The sequence below is a fragment of the Tamandua tetradactyla genome, chromosome 24 (assembly GCF_023851605.1).
Source record: "Tamandua tetradactyla isolate mTamTet1 chromosome 24, mTamTet1.pri, whole genome shotgun sequence".
Lineage (NCBI taxonomy): Eukaryota > Metazoa > Chordata > Mammalia > Pilosa > Myrmecophagidae > Tamandua > Tamandua tetradactyla.
Window position 1 is genome coordinate 42,159,021 of NC_135350.1, and position 20,406 is coordinate 42,179,426.

Sequence of the window (20,406 nt, forward strand, 5' to 3'; positions counted from 1 at the left end):
CTCATCAAACCTATCAACTGCACAGTAAAAGCGCATTTTTAGTCATCAAAAAAAACGCTTCTATAAACCTTTTAAAAATGAGTAATTACATGAGATAAATATTCTCTAGCCTGACTTTAGTTTCTCAGAAGCTGGCACTAGAAAATCACCATGACAATAGTCTGCAATCTCCATTTCAGATCTATTCTGAAGAATCAAGTGAGTGAACAGAATTAAGTGTGTTTAAGAGTAGAAGAGGAGTTTGGGACTTAGGGAGACAGGTGCTGAGACAAATTTGCAGATGAAAACTTTACATTTTTCTTAATTTAATTTTCTTTATAAAGGATATATATATATATATATATATATATATATATATATATATATATACAGACACCCATAACCTCTTTTGAATAGCCACTATGAAATCGGCCAGGGCTGGAGGTATTAGCAACACTTTATCTGTGCTTTCAGTTTCATGTGCAAGAACCATATTAAGGAACTAAGTCAGGCCAATTTCTTAAGAGTCAATTCTTGAAGATAGATTTTTCAATTAAATGAAAATATCCATTTAGATTTATTCATATACCTGTTTTTGAAAGATTTACCAAGAGTTACTATCATACAAGCCCTGAAGAAATTATTAATCTACAAATATATACATGCCCTAACTATTCGTATTAACATAAATTTGTTGTTTTATTATTATTTTGAAACCTGAAAAGACCCTAGAGATTATTTACACCAATACATTTGATTTCATTGGGCGGATGAGGAACAGAAGTTCAAAGAGGTTGTGACTTTTTTCAGCATTATATAGATGGTTATAAATGGAGCTAGGACTGAAACCCAAGGCCACCAATGCTTGACCCAGGCCTCTCCAGTTCAGCAAGCTGCTTTTCTCACAACACACTGTGATGTTTGCACTATCAAGTATGCGCAGGGTTGACTATTACAATGCCAATATTTATTAACTACACTCTCAGTATTTCCTCAATGAACACAAATTTCAGAAACATGATTGCTACAAAATGAGGAAGCTGACTTTTCTCTTTAACGAGTGATACCTAAATCGGAATAAATTGGAAGAAAGACTTGTTCATATTAATAAATGTCTAAAGTATAATGTATTTTGCTCATAACCTATCTCACCCCTCAAATGATTAGGGGATGCTTGTAGCAAAACTCTATAGTGCAATTGCTAAATATGAATACAAAGTCATCATCAAAGCCACAGAGAAATATAAGTTGGAAGAGACAGTATAGATTTGGGTGGGAGAAAGGATGTAGAGGGAGTAGAATACCTATGATGATCAAATTTATGACAAACTTTAAATTTGATTCAAAGCTGCCTGGAAGCCAAAATAGAAAGGGAAGCATGGTAAGTTGCATATTTGACATTATCCACTACAAAAAAGTACTCCAATTATCCAAGGAATGCAAAGTATTTCCTATATTTCATGCTGAAATGACCTTCTTACATTTTATCTATCTCATCTACATCAGTGAATATCTGATTGCTTTTAAGTTTATAATACTGGTAGTAATTAATAATAAATTGTTTACAGTATTAGTAGAAAGCACATATGTAAAACCTAAATATAAGTGTTTCTCAAAATATGGTTGAAGAGTCCCCATCATCAGAACCAGTTAGGTTGCTTGTTAAAAATGCACAAGCATCTCTCTAAATCTAAAGAATCTGAATCTCTCCACATGGGCCAGAAGTCTGTATTCAAAAAGTGTTTCATATATATGCTAAAGTTTGAGAACCACTGAGCTTTGATTAGTAATCCTCATTCTCTGGGGATAAATGGAGTCTCCCCAGCTTGACCAGATGGCCCTGATCTAGTTCCACATGCAACTTTCGTCTCTCTCAAAATACAGGAATCTGAAAGCAACCATAAAATGTGCTCAGAATTGGCCCTTAGGCAAACAGCTAATTATTATTGGAATAAAACTAACAACTGTGGTTCTGGCAAGTGTTAGACAGTAGACCATTCTAGGCTATTGAACATGTCCCATAAAAGAAGCAACTTTTTTTGGTTCAATACCACATCCCCCATGCTTAGAACAGGGGCTGGCCTATTATAGATACACAGTAAATTTGCATTCATTCACTCATTCATTCATTGGCAAGGTATTGGGAAATTAAGTATCCAACATTGTTGAATGTATATTTTAGGAATCAATTTCCTTTTATAAAAATTTAAATGTCCTTATTAGAAATTTTACCACCATCATATGCAGATGGAATAGAATCCTTTGAAGTGAAAATTTTTTTCATTTGAGGAAATAAAGTAGCAAAATATAGGCTAATATAAAATAAAATAAAATGACAAAAAAATATATAGGCTAGAGCTGCCATTTAATAAGCATCTATCAATGATTAATAATGATTTATATTACCATTTTAAGATCATCAACATAATGAGGAGATTTTTCTTATTGTACCTTTTTCAATATTTATATGAAAATTCATAATCCCAAAATAATGTGTTGCCTTAGGTAAACATTCTCATTATGATCTAGTTTTACACTAATATTTTATAGCTACCACAAAGGTCAATTTATAAGAGGTTGCAGAGATACATAATGAAACAAATGGATTGCATATGAATTAATGAGGTGTTTTCTCATAGTTTCTCTTTTATGTTACAACAAAATAATGCTAAATTAGGTGCCGACTGTTTGTCAACAAATTCCCTTTGCAAAAAAGGATCATGATAGTTGATACTAATGCTATCATTTAGCTGAAAATGCTTTGTTTTCCTCTGGAGAAAATATTAAAACCATTCCATTAAAGCAATGAAATTAAAGTAATACATAACCTTATGATACCATTTAACTGTTTGACATTATAAAAGTTTCAAGCAAATTCTAAGAGGTACTAAAGGCAATAATGGCAATCTCTTTTCTGCAACACCCAAACGTCACAATGAAAATACTTTACATATCACATTAAAAAGTAAGCAGGGGGAAAAAATAAAGGATGGGACATGGTGGCTCACTGGCAGATTTCTTGCCTGCCATGCTGGAGACATGGGTTCAATTCCCAATGCCTGCCCATGTGAAAAAAAAATGTAAAAAGGGAATTGACTACATACGACATCCATAATACTGTCAAATGTAAGCATAGGTGATTACAACATCTATAAACAGATCACTCTACATAATAATCACAGTTTGTATTTTTTAATCTTTAGAAAAGGAAGTACAATTCAGCAAGAAAAAATACTCAAAAGGCACAAAAAGAAACAATAAAATGCACACAAGGCAAGATTCACTATAGCCTAATTTATAGCAATACAAGCAGTTGCATGAGGCTAACAGATGTCTGTCTCTGTAGATCTGTATGCCAGTTTGAAACTATTATGTACCCCAGAAAAGCCATGCTTTAATCCTGATCCAATCTTGTGGGGCCATACCTATTGTTTAGAGTGGGAAACTTTGATTGGATTGTTTCTATGGTGATGGGATACACCCAATTATGGGTATGGCCTTTAGATTAGGTGGAGCTGTGACTCCATCCATTCAAGGTGAGTTTTGATTAGTTTACTAGAGTCCTTTAAAAGGGGAAACATTTTAGAGAAACCTCAGATGCAGATGCTTAGAGAACTGTTGCTTTAGGGCTGATAGAGACATGGATATTTGGAGATGCTTGGAGTGCCAACATAGAACAAGTGCTTAGATAGGAACATTTGGAACTCAGAAAAGGTCACTATGTGCCTTCTCAAGAGATGCTAAGCAAACCAGAACCCATAGTTGTGTCCCGGAGGAACTAGTGAAGGCTCACAGATGCTTAGAGAGGAAACCACTGGCATCAGATGCTGAAAGCAACAGAACCAGGAACAAGAACCAGCAGATGCCAGCCACATACCTTCTCATGTGATGGACATCAGCCTTTATTGAGTCATGATATCTCTTTCTGGATCCCTTAGTTTGGTTATTTTCATAGCCTTAGAACTATAAACTTGTAACATAATAAATTCCCTTTATAAAAGCCATACCATTTCTGGTATATTGCATTCTGGAAGCTTTAGCAAACCAAAACAAGCAGCAATAAAGACAAAGTAATCATCACTAAAATCACAAATAGAAAGAATATAGCAGCTACTCACAAAAGCAAGTGAAAACCTATGTCAATGTACAATATCAGAAGGTTCTAAGTAACTGCAGATTTTAACAATCGTCATTCTTATGCTATAATTTCAAATCAAGAATTAGCTGTTGTGTATAGTGATACAAAATTAGCATATCTCTCTAAATAAGAATGTAGGACTATTTTGAAAATAGCTATTATAAAATGTACTAACTTCTATAGACCGATGAATCTAGACAAACACACGAAGAGTTCTGTGATTTAACATAAATGTGAAAAGCCTTGTTCTGGTTCACCCAGATAACATGGCTATACAAACAAATGCAAAAAGTTTCTCACTTAGGTTTTTCAGTTAATGGACATTGTATGAAATTGAGTATTTCTCATGTTCAAGGAAGAGTCAAAATTTTTAGACACTTGCATTTTTATTCAGAAATTTCTATCCCAGTTGAAGATTACTGAAATATGCTAAGGTATAAGGACCTACCTTGTCAGACTAACTTAACCCACATTTATCTGATTAAGGATTTCATAAGGTATTGTTATAACTTTTGTATAGCTCTTTTTAAATCACTTTTACATACATTATTTAATTTATTCTCCAAAGCTTCCCATAGGTGATTGGAGAGGTGTTATTATTTCTATTTCATAGAAAAAAGCTAAGAAGAAGAAATTTTGCCAAAAATATGTGTTAGAATCCGGTCTGCATCAGAGTGATCAATCCAATTCAACTTAAAGATCCAAATCTTCTAATTTCCAGATTTTCTATTCATGTTTCTACAAACGAAAAAATTTGGAGGGTTAATGTGATTTATGGATAATTCAGGCCATAAATCTATATGTAGAAAAAAAATAAATTGGGGGTTCATTTGTTTACAAAAACAATTCCTAAAGGATACTCTTTTAAGAGGGAAAGGAAAGTACCTTTTCCCCTTAAACATGTGCCATTTAATGTTTTTGTTAAATTAATTTTCCTATCTGTCCTGAGAGGTACATATTGCTATACTTTATAGATCAGTTGTATCTCAGAAAGCTTCAGAAAGTCCAATGTTTTCTTCATTGTTCTGGAGCTTCTCACCTTAATCCCTATGGTGCCCCTGATGACAGAGAAGAGGGAACAGGGATCCCAAAGCTAGGGTCTCAAGCTATCTGTCCAGCCTCTTGCCTCCCCACCATGACACAACGTAAGTTATATCCCACAGGGACAAACACCAGGTCGACACACCACACCCTCCAGGCCAATCAGACACAGCAAGTACAGACACAAGCAAGCCATTTCACAATTCTGGGATCCTGACCAACTTGTTCTGCTGCCCAGTGTTCTCTTTGCTTACTCCATTCCTACCAAAACCTCTTACTCATCCTCTAAAACCCAATGTCAATGTCACCTCCTGAGTAAATCCTTAAGCGTTTTCAACAGGGACTTTGTATTAGTTAGGGTTCTCTAGATAAACAGAATCAACAGTGAACACTTGCAAATATAAAATTTATAGAAGTGTCTCATGTGACCGCAGGAATGCAGAGTCCAAATCCACAGGGCAGGCTGTGAAGCCGACGACTCCCATGGAGGGTCTGGATGAACTCTCCAGGAGAGGCTCACCAGCCGAAGGAGGAATGGGGCCTGTCTCCTCTGAGTCCCCCTTAAAAGGCTTCCTGTGATTAGATTTAGCATCACTAATTGTAGAAGACACTCCCCTTTGGCTGATTGCAAATGGAATCAGCTGTGGATGCAGCTGACGTGCTCATGACCTAATCCTATGAAATGTCCTCATTGCAACAGACAGGCCAGTACTTGCCCAATCAGATAAACAGCTACCACAACTTGGCCAAATTGATACATGTCCCTAACCATGACAGACTTATAAAATATTTTGTCATATAAATAAGAGCATTAACTATTTTGTGGTGATTGGTTTTTTATTTCATATCTATCACACTAGATTTTGAGCTCCCCAAAGGCAGAGATCTCTCTATTTCATTCTGCTAACTCTACTGCCTAGTAGTACAGTTTCGGCAACAAGATTTATTCTCAATATATTTGTTGACATAAGTGTCACATATTACAAGTTCTTTTATATTATCTGCTTTAATAGGTAAATGAGAAAGCATTGTAATCACTGGGCTGTTTGAATGCAAATCACTAGGCTTCCAAAATATTTCTGAGTAGAGAATGAGGGAATTAGTTATAAACAGTGTACTGTCCTTAGTCTTTGAAACATTCTATGTTCGCATTTTCTTAATATTTTTAATCAATCATTGATTAAAGAACTGGCTAGGAAATTTTCACCCAGGATAATCTATGACAAATTGCCAATTAACAGTTAATGTGGTATGGTTGTTTCTAAAGGGGAAAGACATTAGGAACTGGAATAGACAAAAAAATGTAAGTAGTTGTTTTCTTTTAATCATCAGAACAATCATATCTAACTCACCTATTTTTTATTTTTTCTCCTGTTACTGTGGATATACACTTGAATACTCTCAATCAAACAAAAACCCTAATGTTATGAAAGTGAATTTTAGAAATAGATTTTTAAAATTCCAAACATTAGGGTATAACTTTTACAAAGTTTTTAAGAACATACTAAGTGAAACTTCTATTAAAAGGACAAAATAAATAGGTGTCACTATCCTTTTTACTCATCATGTCTTGTAGCCTTGGGGAAAGATACATTTTCATGGAAATTTCACACATTTCAAAAACTGCAGAGCAATGATAAGATATGATTAAAAAGCTTTTCTCCACTACTGAAATCAAAAGACAATTGATTTCCTATAATGTCATGATTTTGTCCAGCTAAGATTGTTGCTCTACTAATTTCAACAATAACTACACTATTAATAATATGTTACATAAGGAAATATTCTTCAGGGAGGTTTGTTTTATTATGTGTCCCACCCACTCCCAACCCCACTACCCAGCACAGCCAATGATCCCCTGACTGCCCCTAAAGCGATTACAGTTTGTGGACCAGCCCATGTATATCTCAGGAGGCTGGAGAGGAATTGCCGCCTTCGTTGACCCTCAGTTGCTTGCACGACAGATGTCCAAGCCTGAAGAAAAGAGCAACCACAAAACCATCGAAGCCCACAGGAAAAGATGCAACTTGTCAGGGAAATCCTTACTAATTCCTAAGTGTGTGTGACTGAAAACTGCAGCCATCAGCCCTGGCAGAAGGGCTTCTGTAAGGACAGAATGAAGGGTCAACATTTTTGGAATTAACTAACAAACTACAAAGCAGAGGAGAAAGAAAAAACATTCCCCTGGGGTTAGAAATATCACCAGTCTCCTGCTTATGAAACTGCTTCTGTGAACCTACCTGCTCATTCCCTCTCTTTCTTCTTTCATGGGATATGAAAGCAGCCAATCAGAGGCAGTTAAGTGCCATCCACCCTGCCCCAAATCCACAGTAAGTTTGCAAGAGGAAGAAAGAAGGAGAAAAGTACCAACCTCTTCTCCTGCCTTTCCAGACAGGGTTAATAGTGATAATTATTTGGTCACTGGCTAGTCCAGCCACAGTAATTGCTACCTTCCTTTTTCCCTCTCACATTTGCATTTGAATTGCCTTCATCCTAATACTGAAATGGCCCAAAGCTTTGTTTTGCCTGACCGTGCACAGATAATATGCGCTTCTTCATAATCATATCTACCATCTGTGTCTTCATTGAAGGACCCTGAGTAAAATGCTTTTCTCTCAACAGATGTTCTAAAAATGATCAGTTTTTTTAATTCTGTAAGCATGAATGCTTATAATGTGTGCATATATGCCTATATACATAAGTGTGTGAGTATGCATGTATTTGTTGATGTGTGTATATATTTATACACATGCAATCTCATTATATGTGCCTTTTCTTGGAAAATCACAAGCTGTTAGGATGGTGATCATTTAGCTTTTTAAGTGATTTTATAAACAGCATATTCTCATTTTGACTTGCTGGGTCAAGAACAATTTTAGTTCCATCTGTAAAAGAAGCTCTTAAATTGCAGCATATTTATATAGTGAAAGGCTTGATAGCTGGGAAAGTCAAATGGTAGGATTCACAAACAACTGTTATTTAAGTACTTTCATAATATTTGAGACCCCAAATTAAGCACTTCCTGCAGCCAGGAAAAAATGTCAGTCCCTCCCCTTATCGGGTTTATATTCTAACAGAGAATACCATCTGCTATTCATTCCTCCTCATTTGAATGTGGTATCACAGAGACACAACAGGTATAAATTAATTTGTAAAATAAATAGTTAACATATTCCATCCAAGGAACTGGACAATTTTTAGCTGAAATAAGTTTGTGTATCTTAGCTCACTTTTATAAGGAAGACATTTTCTCACTTTCATTGATGATTAAGAGTACAGACTCTGAAACCAGAGTGCCCCAATTTAAATCTCACCTAGCTCTATCACTTGGTGGCTATGGAACTTAAATATGCTACTTAATCATTTGGGTTCCTCACCCAGAAAATGAAAAAAATAGTCTTTCTTTCTCAGAGTTGGGGTTAAGGGTTTGATAGCTACTATATAGGAAGATGAAGGCCTAGAGCAGATACCATGAAGCTAACAAAAAAAGCATATGCTGTAAACTTAATACTCAAATCTACATAGCCGCCATTTCTATATATATATATTTATATACATTTTCAATTACAATAACAAGCCTAATCTAAAATTGAGTACAGCAACATTTGCTGAGTACCCACTACAGGGCAGATACTATTCTAAGCATTTTCTTCACCTTCTCTGACATTGTTAATTACCAGCCTAATATCCATTCTCCTCTTCTTCCTTACCAACATAATCCTTTTTTTATTGTGAGGCAGCAATATGCTGGTTTGAAGCTGTTATGTATTCCAGAAAAGCCATGGTTTTTTTAATTCAGTTTTGTGGGGGCAGACCTATTGCTAGGTGGGAGCTTTTGATTAGGTTGCTTCCATGAAGATGTGACCCTGCCCATTTAAGGTGGGTCTTGACCACTTGCTGGAGTCCTTTAAGTGAGCCTACAGTTTAGAGAAGCAAAGAAAGAAAATGGCCCAGCAGAAGCCAGAGGACCCACAGGAACTAAGAGAGTCGTTTTGAAACCAACCTAGGAGAAAAGTGCCAGCAGATGTTGCCACATATGTAACAGAAAAACCCCGGATGTGATCAGCCTTTCTTCAGTGAAGGTATACTCTAGTTGACACCTTAATATGGACATTTCCATGGCCTTAGAATTGTAACTTGTAATTTAATAAATCTCCTTCATCAAAACCAATCCATTTCTGGTATATTACATTCCAGCAGTTTCAGCAAACTGACATAAGGAGAGGGGGACACACTTTCCAGATTCTTATTCAAAGGGAGAGTCATGTGATACAGTTCTGGCCAATAAGACATAAATGGGAAGTTTATGGTTGAGATTTGCAGGAGGCAAATTCTACTGGCATGTGGAGTTTGCTTTTACTCACCTTTCCTGCCTACTTGGAAAGCAGACATGATGGTTGGAGACTTGGCAGGCACAATGTGAAAGGCATACTCTGAGGATGGCTGAAATAAAAAGCAGAAAGAGCCCAGGTGCATGACTGCATAGAATAGCTGCCACATATCCTTGAACTACCTATCTGAACTGCCAACTGACTTCTCATTATGTAATGGGAAAGTTAACCTTTATCATATTTAAACTTATATTTTGGTTTTTCATACATGCAACCAAACTCAATCTCTAACTGATAAAATGGGCACTCTTGTTCCATTCAAAGATAAGATTAAGGCTTATCCATGATGACCTGACTAGGAGATGACAAAAGCTAGATTTGAAATCTTGACAGTCTAGCTCCAAAGCGTATGTGCTTAACTACTGTATCACAAGCCTCTTTAAAAAGTGCCAAAAAGATTAAATTTGATAACCATAAATCAACTTTTTCTCCTATCTGTATACTCCATTTCCTTGATTTCCCGATTCATTGCTTGGAACATCCAATGGCTATATAGTGTATGAGTGTCAAGCACAGTGTGCCATGCACTAAAGCTATCACTCACAAAAGCAAGACAAGAACTCTACCTTCGTTGACCCTTGTTCTAGTTTACCAGCTGCCGGAATGCAATATACTGGAAACAGAGTGGCTTTTAAAAAGGGGAATTTAGTAAGTTGCTAGTTTACAGTTCTAAGGCTGAGAAAATGTCCCAGTTAAAGCAAGTCTATAGAAATGTCCCATCAAAGGCATCCAGGGAAAGATATCTTGGTTCAAGAAGGCCGATGAAGTTCAGGGTCTCTTTCTCTCAAGTGAGAAGGCACATGACGAACACAGTCAGGGTTTCTCTCTCATCTGGAAAGGCACAAGGTGAACACGGTCAGGGTTCCTCTCTCATCTGGAAGGACACATGGCAAACACACATCATCTGCTAGCTTCTTCTCCTGGCTTCCTGTTTCATGAAGCTCCCTGGGAGGCATCTTCCTTCTTCCTTCATCTCGAAAGGTAGGTAGCTGGTGGACTCTGCTTCTCGTGGCTATGTCCTTCTGCTTTGCTCTCTCTGAATCTCCTTTCTCCAAAACGTTTCCTCTTTTATAGGACTTCAGAAACTAATCAAGACCCACCCAAATAGGTGGAGACATGTCGTCACCTAATCTAATTTAACAACCACTCTTGATTTGGTTACATCTCCAGGGAGATGATCTAATTACATACAGTATTGAATAGGAATTATTCTGCCTTTACAAAATGGGATTTTGATTAAAACATGGCTTTTCTAGGGTCCATACATCCTTTCAGACCAGCACAACCCTACATCTACTGGGGGATATGGTTATGAACATCAACCTCTGCAGTATCCTAAGTGTTGTTATGTGGGTGATACAAGGTACCATGGGAAAACAACAGAGGGGAACTTAACCCAGCCAGTTATTTCTCCCTCCCCCCAAACTATTCAGTTACTAATTGTCTGGTATAGACAATTGAGGAAAAACTCAGCAATAATGAACTACTATACTGGAATAGTCTCATAGATTTTTTTTCCTCAAAGGGAGGAGGGCAAATCAAATTTCGCTTGCACTATTTTGACTTGACATGGATATCCCAAGGCTTTTTTCACATGTACTATGCATTCACCCATTGCCCTTGCTTTTAATTTCTTACTCTTGATGAGTAGAGGTTAGAAATATTTCCTTATTCCTCACACATGGTTCTGAAAGGGCTGTTATTTGGTTATAGGTTAGTCCTGACCATATCTGGACTAATAAGCAGTGTTACTGTCAGCCCTCAGAGCCATGCCTTTGGTCTATTTTGGAATAGGACTGTTACCACTCTGCTTGTCTTTATCCTAACCTATCATTCCTAGATGGGGATAGGAATAAGGACACTGAGGATCTTCCTTTGAAATCTTCAGCATCAGAGCCAAGTAAAATAATTCCCTTCTCTGGATCAGAAAGCCTGATCTTTTTTTCTTACCCATCTCGAGTTTTTTCTATGATTCACATATGTAATATACAAAGACCTTCTTTTGCTAACCATCATAGGGGAAAATTGAGCAAAATAGTACACCAGTCTCTCTTGTTCTCACCTTTAATGTCCTTCTCTCTCAATAGAATAATAGCTCATAAGATCTAAAAAAAAAAGGAAAGTTAGAATGATTTGTTAAAACCTCTATTACATTTTTATCTTATTTTTTCCATTCACCATTTGCCCTCCCTGAGTATGAAACATGGAAAAACATCCTGTTGCTCATAAGAACATCACACCCTACTTTGGTGTTTTCTACTGGAGGTAAGAGCCACCATGGAATTACTTGACAAACATAAAAGCAAAAGCAGTATTCAAGTAATAGACAGTACAAATAACAACAATGAAAAAAAACAAATACATAATTTTATTTCACTGGTCCTTAGAGGCTTAAGAATGTGGTTCATGTTATGTCTGTTGCATGAATGATAGCCCTTTTGTTTCTAGCTTTTTTGCACCAAAGGCCTCCTATACCTGTCTTACTTCTTAACACTTGATCCCTGGTCATTCCATTTGCCACTGTAATTATGACTTGAAAGTCAATAATCTGATGAAACAAGGACTGTGAGTTTTCTGTCCTGATTAAGCCAATAACCTCTGATAAGACCTTGTTAAATTTATCCAAGCTCTACAAATTCATCTTTAGAATGGCAGTGACAATAACCTACTTCATAGTTTCATGTGAAAACAAGCGGGGTTTTCAAATTATGATAAAACATTTTCATAAGCAAAGGACTTTGAAACTGCATTATCATTCCCAGCCTTGTGTTGAATTTCCTATTCTAGAGTCAGTTACCAATTAATCATTACTGGAGCTGTATTTCCTCTTATGAAGTGCAGCCACAGGGTGAAAGAGTGTCAAGATGAAATATGCATTGAAATATCACCTTCACAAATTTGGATATCAAAAGGATGAGTTGGATCTTTTCATGGTCACAAAAAGTACCTGAGTTTGTTGCATCCTCATAGAAACTGAAGGTGAGGAAGATTGATAGAGGGAAGTCAAGGAGGAGAACATTGATTTCCATTATTTATCCTTGCCATGTTGGAGGAGAATTGGTAATAAGAATTAAATTGAAGGCTGATAATTTCTAGAGTCTACCTGCCTGTGCTCAGTGTCTGACAATAGCAAGGTTTAGTATGTTCAGCCAGAAATGCAGATTTTGATGCATTTCATCATAACACGAAGTTTGCTAACACTTTTCACTCATTTCCCCCTCCTTCTAGCTTTCCTGGTTTATTATTGACTCTCTGAATAGATTTCTGTGCACTTTTGCTCCTGTTCTGCTCCATGGTGCTCAATCATTTCCCTGTTCCCATACTTCAGGAGAAATTTCCCTTTACTAAAGCTTTATTTGGGGTGAACACCTATGTATATTAGAGGCAAAAGGGAATAGCAGCCATTAGTTAAAAGTTCAGGAACCCTCTCCTGATTTTTTTCTATAGTTCCTGTCTCAATGTTTCCTGCTTATACTGCTCGTGAATATTTCTATTATCTCTCTCCCCTTCTCTTTTGATCCGTAATTCCTTCAGATTCTCAAGTGAGAGCTTTGGGTACAACAAAAAAATTAGGAGTATGGAAGAAAACTGCCAGAGCCTATGCCCTCCAGCTTCTACTCTCCTCCCCCATTCTGGCTTCTCTCTACATAGCAGATCACTTCACCCCTTTACTTAAAACCCTGCAGTGGCTTACCTTAGTGCTTAGAATAAAATCCAAACCCCATTCCATGGCTCAAAAAGACTTCTATGATCTAACCACTGACTACCTTCCAAATGAACTTCCATGGTCTTTATCCTGCCCCACCACTCTGGCAGCGACATCGGTCCTGATATTTGCCAAGCACACTCACACCTCAGGGTCTTTGCACTTGCCCTAATCTCACCTGGAATGCTCTTCCCATAGTCACATGGCTTATTCCCTGCCTTCATTCAAGTCTATATTCAGATCTCATCGTACCATAGAGACTTCCCCAACTCTTTCCTGACTATGTTGTAGGGTATCCTGCTTTACTTATTTCCATAGCATCTAGCACCTCCTGATATTATATTATTGTTCACTTGTTTACTGATTTATTATTTCTCATACGTATTAGAATGTAAATTCCATGAGAGTGGGGACTTGGTCAGTTTTGTTCACCACTGTATGAATCTCCAGCATGCAGAACAGTGTTTGGCATTCAGGAAATACACGTATTGAATAAAAGAGAAAGGAAAGAAGGGGGGGAGGGAAGAAGAAGAATGATGTTATGGTCAAACTAGAACTATAAGTAATAGCAAGAAATTGCTTTAAACTTTCACCAGGGAAATGCAACACATTCTGCCAACCAGTTCCCTATCCTGCCCTCCCACAACTTTAAAATCATAGATTCCTATAGTCTCTGAGTTGGAAGGGATTTTCCAGGAAATTGCATATAACCTTTTACCTAACTCAAGAATTCTTGCCAGATCTCCAAAGGAGAAATTAAAGAAATATATTTAACATTCAATGGAGAGCTACTACTTCTTTCCTAATAAAATTCTGCTTCTGTTATTTCCAGTTAAGAGGTTGTTACACACCCAACACCAATAAGAACATTTACTGATTAACAGATTGGGGATGGGTAGGAATCTTTGATCCAGGAGAATTTTAGATGCCTGCTGTTCTACTCTACCAAAGCTGCCAGAATGCAACACACCAGAGATGGATTGGCTTTTAATAAAAGGGAATTCATTTAGTTAAAAATGTATAGTTCTTCATAGGAAAGGCAGTTAACTTTCATCTGAGGGTCTCTCTTATACAGGAAGGCACAGGATGATCTCTGCTGGCCTTCTCTCCAGGCTTCTGGGTTCCAACAGCTTTCCCCAGGGCGATTCCTTTCTGCATCTCCAAAGATCTGGGCTCAGCTGAGAGTGATGAGATGAGGTATGCTGAGCTGCTTGGGCTGTGCTGTGTTGAGCTCTCTCATTTAAGCATTCAGCCAATTAAATCAAATGTCATTCATTGCAGTAAGCACTCCCCCTAGCCTATTGCAGATGCAATTAATGATAGATGAGCATCACATGCCATTAGCTCTTGTCCACAGCAACAGAACTAGGTACCTCTCACTCTCTTCTATTTGTAAAAAAGTCTTTCTCCTCTGCTTCCTCATACTCGGGGAAGATTTGAGCACCTACTATGTTAAGCATTACACTAGGCACTTATGACATTATTTCAGTTGATCCTCACAGCCTTACTATAAATTGGGTATGACTTCTCCTTGTTGCAAATGAAGTAACAATGGTTTGCATAGATTGGCCTAGTGACTCAAGGACATACAGCTTATAAGCACTTCTGACTCCAAATATTATGAAACAGCATGATAATTAAGCCTTTAAATTTTTAAAGGAAAATAACATATATTAGCTTCCACAGGTTTGGGTTTTTTTTTTCCCTTCAGATTTCATGGATCCATTCAGTGTGACCATTCATTAACAGCTTCTCTGAGCTTCAGGTTCTTTATCAATAAAACAAAGACAATTAAATACCAAGTCATGGGATTGTGTATAGTCACTGCAACGGTAAATGTGAGAAGAGGAGGCAGAGGTTAAGACTAAGGTCATTGAAGTCAGATTGCCTGGGTTCAAATTCCAGCTTTACAATTTGCTGGCTATGTGAATTTGGGCAAGTTATTTAATCTCTATCTTTCATTTTCATCATCTATAAAGGATATATTAGATATTAGACGCTACATCACAGTATTACTGTGAACTTAAATAACAGATTGAATATACCACACTTAGATAAGAGCATGACAATTAGTAAGTACTCCATAAATATCAGCTATTCACAGTAGTAGAAATATTGAAAGTTCCCTATAATAGCTAGTAATTATTTTTATGGGGACAAAAGTCAGCTATATTCTTAAGCTGTGTCCACTTTAGTATCCAAGTCTCTTTAGTATTTGCATCACTGATTTTTTGTTACATTTTTTTAGAAAACTTCTTCAGCATTGGAAACTGTATATCCATTTCCACTAAATAACTGCATAAAAGTATAAAATACTAATATAGCAAATACTTCTGAGTAAATGCATCCCCTTGACATATTCTTTAAATCCTTTATTTTGAAAATAGAGATGTAAAAGGCTTATTAAGAGGAAAATTCTCATATTTGAGTTATGTAAGCCAGGTTAAGGGAGACAAGGTGGGAGTGAGAATGTAGTTTGAAGTAGACCTCATTGAGTAGGTGATATTTTAGAAAAATCTTAAAGAGATGGGTTGGATAGCTGGAAGAAGTCCGTGCTAGAGAAGAGGAACTGTTGAACAAGGACCCTTCTGTGGAAGGATGTTAAAAGACCACGTGGGTTTCTTCATGGCTCTCAGCATCAAGTGAAATGAGAAATTGAGAGCTGGGGTATGTAAAACTTTAGAGGCCACTGGAGGGCTTTGAATTTTGGATATATGTGAAAGTTGAGCCATAAATATGTCTTAAGGGATCAGATATGGACCATAAGAAACAGAATTAAGTTAAAGATAATTCCACAGAGCAACTAGCTCTAAAGATAGAATCTTCATCAACCAAAGTGGGAATGGCTATGAGGAGAGTGAGGAGAGGAGAGAATATCAGTACTTCAGCATGTACACACTGATTTTGTGATGTCTGATAGACATCTAAGTGAAGATGTCTTGTAGAAAGTGGGATAATAAGATAATCTCAGAAGAGAAATCATGAGCTTGGTATTAGGTGACAGTGTTGAATGAGTGAACATAGATTTAAAAAAAGAAGAGGATCCAAGGCATGAAAAGTGCTCAATCCTTAGGGCACTACAACATTACAAGTCCAGAGAGAAAAAGGGAAATCATCAATGGAGACTGGGCAAGAGTCACCACTGAGCTATGAGGAAAACCAAAAGAGAGTGTGTAATAAAAGCCATGTGAAGAAAGTGAATCAAGGAAGATCATGTCATCAACTATGTCAAATGTGCTGATAAAATAAAATGAGGACTGGGAACTGAATACTGGATTTAGTCATATAGAAATCACTGGTTATCCTGACAGGAGCCAATTCATTATAGTACAGTGGAACACATCCTGACTGGAGTAAGTTTAAGAGAAAATGAGAGAAGAGTACTTGAGGACAGCCAATACAGACAACTCTTCTGAGGAATTTTGCAGCAAAATAAATAAAATAAAAGGGGTAGTGTGATTGAAGCTATACACCCTCAGAAAACACATGTTCTTAAGTTTAATCCATTCCTGTGGGTGTGAACTTATTGTAAGTAGGACCTTTTGATGAGGTTACTTCATTTAAGGTGTGATCCACTTCAGTCAGGATAGATCTTAATCCTATTACTGGAGTCCTTTATAACAGAATGACATTCAGAGACAGAGGGAAAAAGTTACAGGAAGAAAAAAGACTGGACAGGAGACACTGCCATGTGTATTGCCAGGTGACAGCATAACCAAGGACCAAAGATGACCAGCAGCAAGCCCCAGAATGGCACAGTCTTTGGTAAGAAAGCAGCACCTTGATGACCCTTTGATTTGGACCTTTTCCCAGCCTCAAACCATGAGCAAATAAATTCCCATTGTTTAACCCAACCAATTTCATAATATTTGCTTAAGCAGCTCTAGAAACTGAAACAGGTGGTAACTAGTGGGGGCGTGGGACCAAAAGAAGCTATCGTTTTAGATGGGTGGAAACAAAAAGTACATTTGCATGCTGATGGCAATGATCTACTAGAGAGCAAAGAAAGTATATAGAAGATAGAAGGAAGGTATGCTAGAGCAATGACTTTGTATAGTGAGAGAGACTGAGATCAAGTACTCAGGAAGATGGGCTGACTTCAGATAAAGGATGGTTAGCTCATCTGTGGCAATAGAAAGAAAGATAGTATGAAGGTTTAGCTACTAATAGTTGGATAAATATAATTGTCATATTTCCATGGAAATTCTCTTCTTAACGCTTTCCTTGGTGAGAAGCTGAGAACGATGACAGGGGAAAAGGGTTTATGGGTTTGAGAGGGAAAAAAAGCTGTGAAGCGATTGTGTAGGAGAAGGGTAGAGAGAATATACCAATATGATAGCTTGGCATCATTAAATGCCCATATGACATTTGTATCATGAATTTAATGAGATCAGTCATACTGCAAGTTTTTCTTCAACAGCATTAAGCTGCATGGTTGTAGGCTCAAAGAAGTAAGATAGGTGGATTTAATCCAATTGTAGTTTTATCAAGCAGTACATGAATGGAGAGATGAGGTAATGGAAGGAAGTCAAGAGTAAGTGCAAAGGAGAGATTGTTATTACTTCCCATGAAATTAAACAAGGTAAAAATGGTAATGAAGATGTCAAAAGAAGAGGGACAGGTGAAAAGTAGTGGATCAATGAACCTTAGGTTCCATCACAATGTGAGTTTGAAGAAGCTGTTGGTTAGAGAGTCGTATATAGTAAATTAGGATTATGGAAAGTTTGCATTTATTGACAAATTGAAGGCCTAGGATATAATCATCAGAGTGAGAGGCTACAGTAGGCTGGAGGCAAGATCATTTAAGAAAAGTTCAAGAACTAACAGGCCAGGGTATTGGAAGAATTACCTGCATGCATATTGAAATTAGCAAGAACTAGAAGTATTTTAAAGAGAGGAAGAATGTGCAAGGAGTGAAACCATAAAAATATATAAAAGGAAAAGATGGCAATCAATAGATGATAGCAAGAATAAAAGATAATGAGATATAATCTGAGATTAAAAGTTGAGGCTGTTGAAAGGAGGAAGAGAGCATTGTCTGGAAACAGTAGTAAGGTTCAAGGAGGAGACCATTTCCATCTTTAAGCTCAGTGGTGAGAGAACTGTGGAACAAAAAAAAAAAGCCATCACTTGACATTGCTCACAGGGAAGCAGAAGCCTCAAGGGAGAGCCAGGTGAAAAGAAAATTCAGGGAATAGGTGGAGGATACAGGAGATTTTATTTCAAATGGAACTAGAATTTCAGCAGTCATAGTAAATGAATTTTAGTAGTTGGGAAAGTACAGGAAAATAGAACAGAAAATGGAATATATAAAGCTCAATGGAGATTAGCACGTGGGAGAGGAGAGGTGACCTAGGTGTCTGGGGCTCCTTTGGTGGCTGACATGGACATAAAGGGAATAGTTAAAATAGTACCAGTAGATGCAAGGCAGATGTGAGAGGCTGTGAGAATTGGTGACTAGGAAAAAATGGATTTCTAGGGCTTCCTGATAAGAGTATAGAAGGCCTAGAGGTAACAGGGTCTTAGTCTAATGCACTAGTTCTCTCTCACCCTGTTAGATAAGGAGTTATTTTACTATAAGCATATGTGCTCTATCTTGACCCCTGTGCTTATTCTCCTTTCACCTTCCTCAAATTCATCATCTAATCAAGATAATAACTCTAACAAAGAGAATTTTGATACATTAAGAATGGAAAACTGGTGTCATGGCAGTCTAGTAAGGATGAAAGTGTAGGCCAGAAGTTGCTGCCTTGTTTATCCCAGTCCATTGTGATTGTACACTTAATTTTCAGGCAAAATAAATCCTACCTTATCTTCTATAGCACTTTACTCAATGCATACAGATTCCTCTTCTTACTGCAATTTACTTAAAATGACAATAGGAATAAATGCTGTAATTTATCTGGCCTTTCAAAATGTATGTATAGGCAAGTATAGGGAATTCTGGGAAAGTGGCGGATAGGGTAGATCAAGTAGATCTGCTCCAAGGAACAGATGGAGAAGGGGTGGGAGGGTGACTGAGATGGCAATTCCAGAGTGTGGGTGGCCTGGGAGTTTTCTGCAGCACATAGGGCAGCAGAGGATACTATGAACAACTATATACAAACAAACTAGACTATTTAGATGAAATGGTTAAATTCCTGGAAACTCATAAACAAGTTACACTGACTGAGGAAGAAATAGAAGATCTCAACAAACCAATCACAAGTAAAGAGATTCAGCCAGTCATCAAAACTCTTCCTATGAAGAAAAGCCCAAAGCTCAAACCTTTCCAAAAAATTGTGGAAAAAGGAACACTACCTAACTCATTTTATGAAGCTAATATCACTTCAATATCAAAACCAGGTAAAGATGCTATAAGAAAGGAAAGTGTTCTAGTTTGTTAGCTGCTGGAATGCAATATACCAGAAACATAATGACTTTTAAAAAGGGGAATTTAATAAGTGGCTAGTTTACAGTTCTGAGGTCGAGAAAATGTCCCAATTAAAACAAATCTATAAAAGTGTCCAATTTAAGGCATCCGGAAAAAGATACCTTGGTTCAAGAAAGCCGACAAGGTTCAACATTTCTCTCTCAGCTGGAAGGACACATGCCGAACATGGCAGTGTCTGCTGGCTTTCTCGTGGCTCTACCAAAAAGGGACTCTCTCCAAAATGTTTCCTCTTTTGAAGGATTCCAGTAAGCAACTCCACCTTCAGTGGGTGGAGACACACCTCCATGGAAATAATCTAATCAAAAGTTACCACCCACAATTGGCAGGTCACATCTTCATGAAAACAATCAAAATGCTCCCACCCAGCAATATTGAATGAGGATCAAAGGGCATGGCTTTTCTGGGGTCTACCACAGATTCAGACCGGCACAGAAAACTACAGGCCAAATCTCCCTAATTAATATAGATGAAAACATTCTCAACAAAATATTACCAAATTGGGTCCAATAACACATTAAAAGAATTATACACCACAACCAAGTAGGGCTTATACCAGGAATGCAAGGATGGTTCAACACAGTTAATATCAATTAATGTAATACAGTACATTAACAAATCAAAATGAAAAAATCACATGATCATCTCAATTGATACTGAAAAAGCATTCCACAAAATTCAACATCTTTTTCTGATAAAAACACTTCAAAAGATAGGACTC

The 20,406-nt window shown here is 37.1% G+C and overlaps 1 long non-coding RNA gene across 1 annotated transcript in view; it reads right to left on the minus strand.

The window, feature by feature from the left end:
* LOC143668053 (uncharacterized) overlaps nt 1–20,406 on the minus strand; it is a 41,131-nt gene that overhangs the window by 12,584 nt on the left and 8,141 nt on the right. The window contains exons 2-3 of the long non-coding RNA XR_013168265.1: nt 11,612–11,654; nt 9,523–9,601 (exon numbers count right to left, since the gene is read on the minus strand). This is a non-coding gene — a long non-coding RNA (uncharacterized LOC143668053). The remainder of the gene's footprint in view (nt 1–9,522; nt 9,602–11,611; nt 11,655–20,406) is intronic.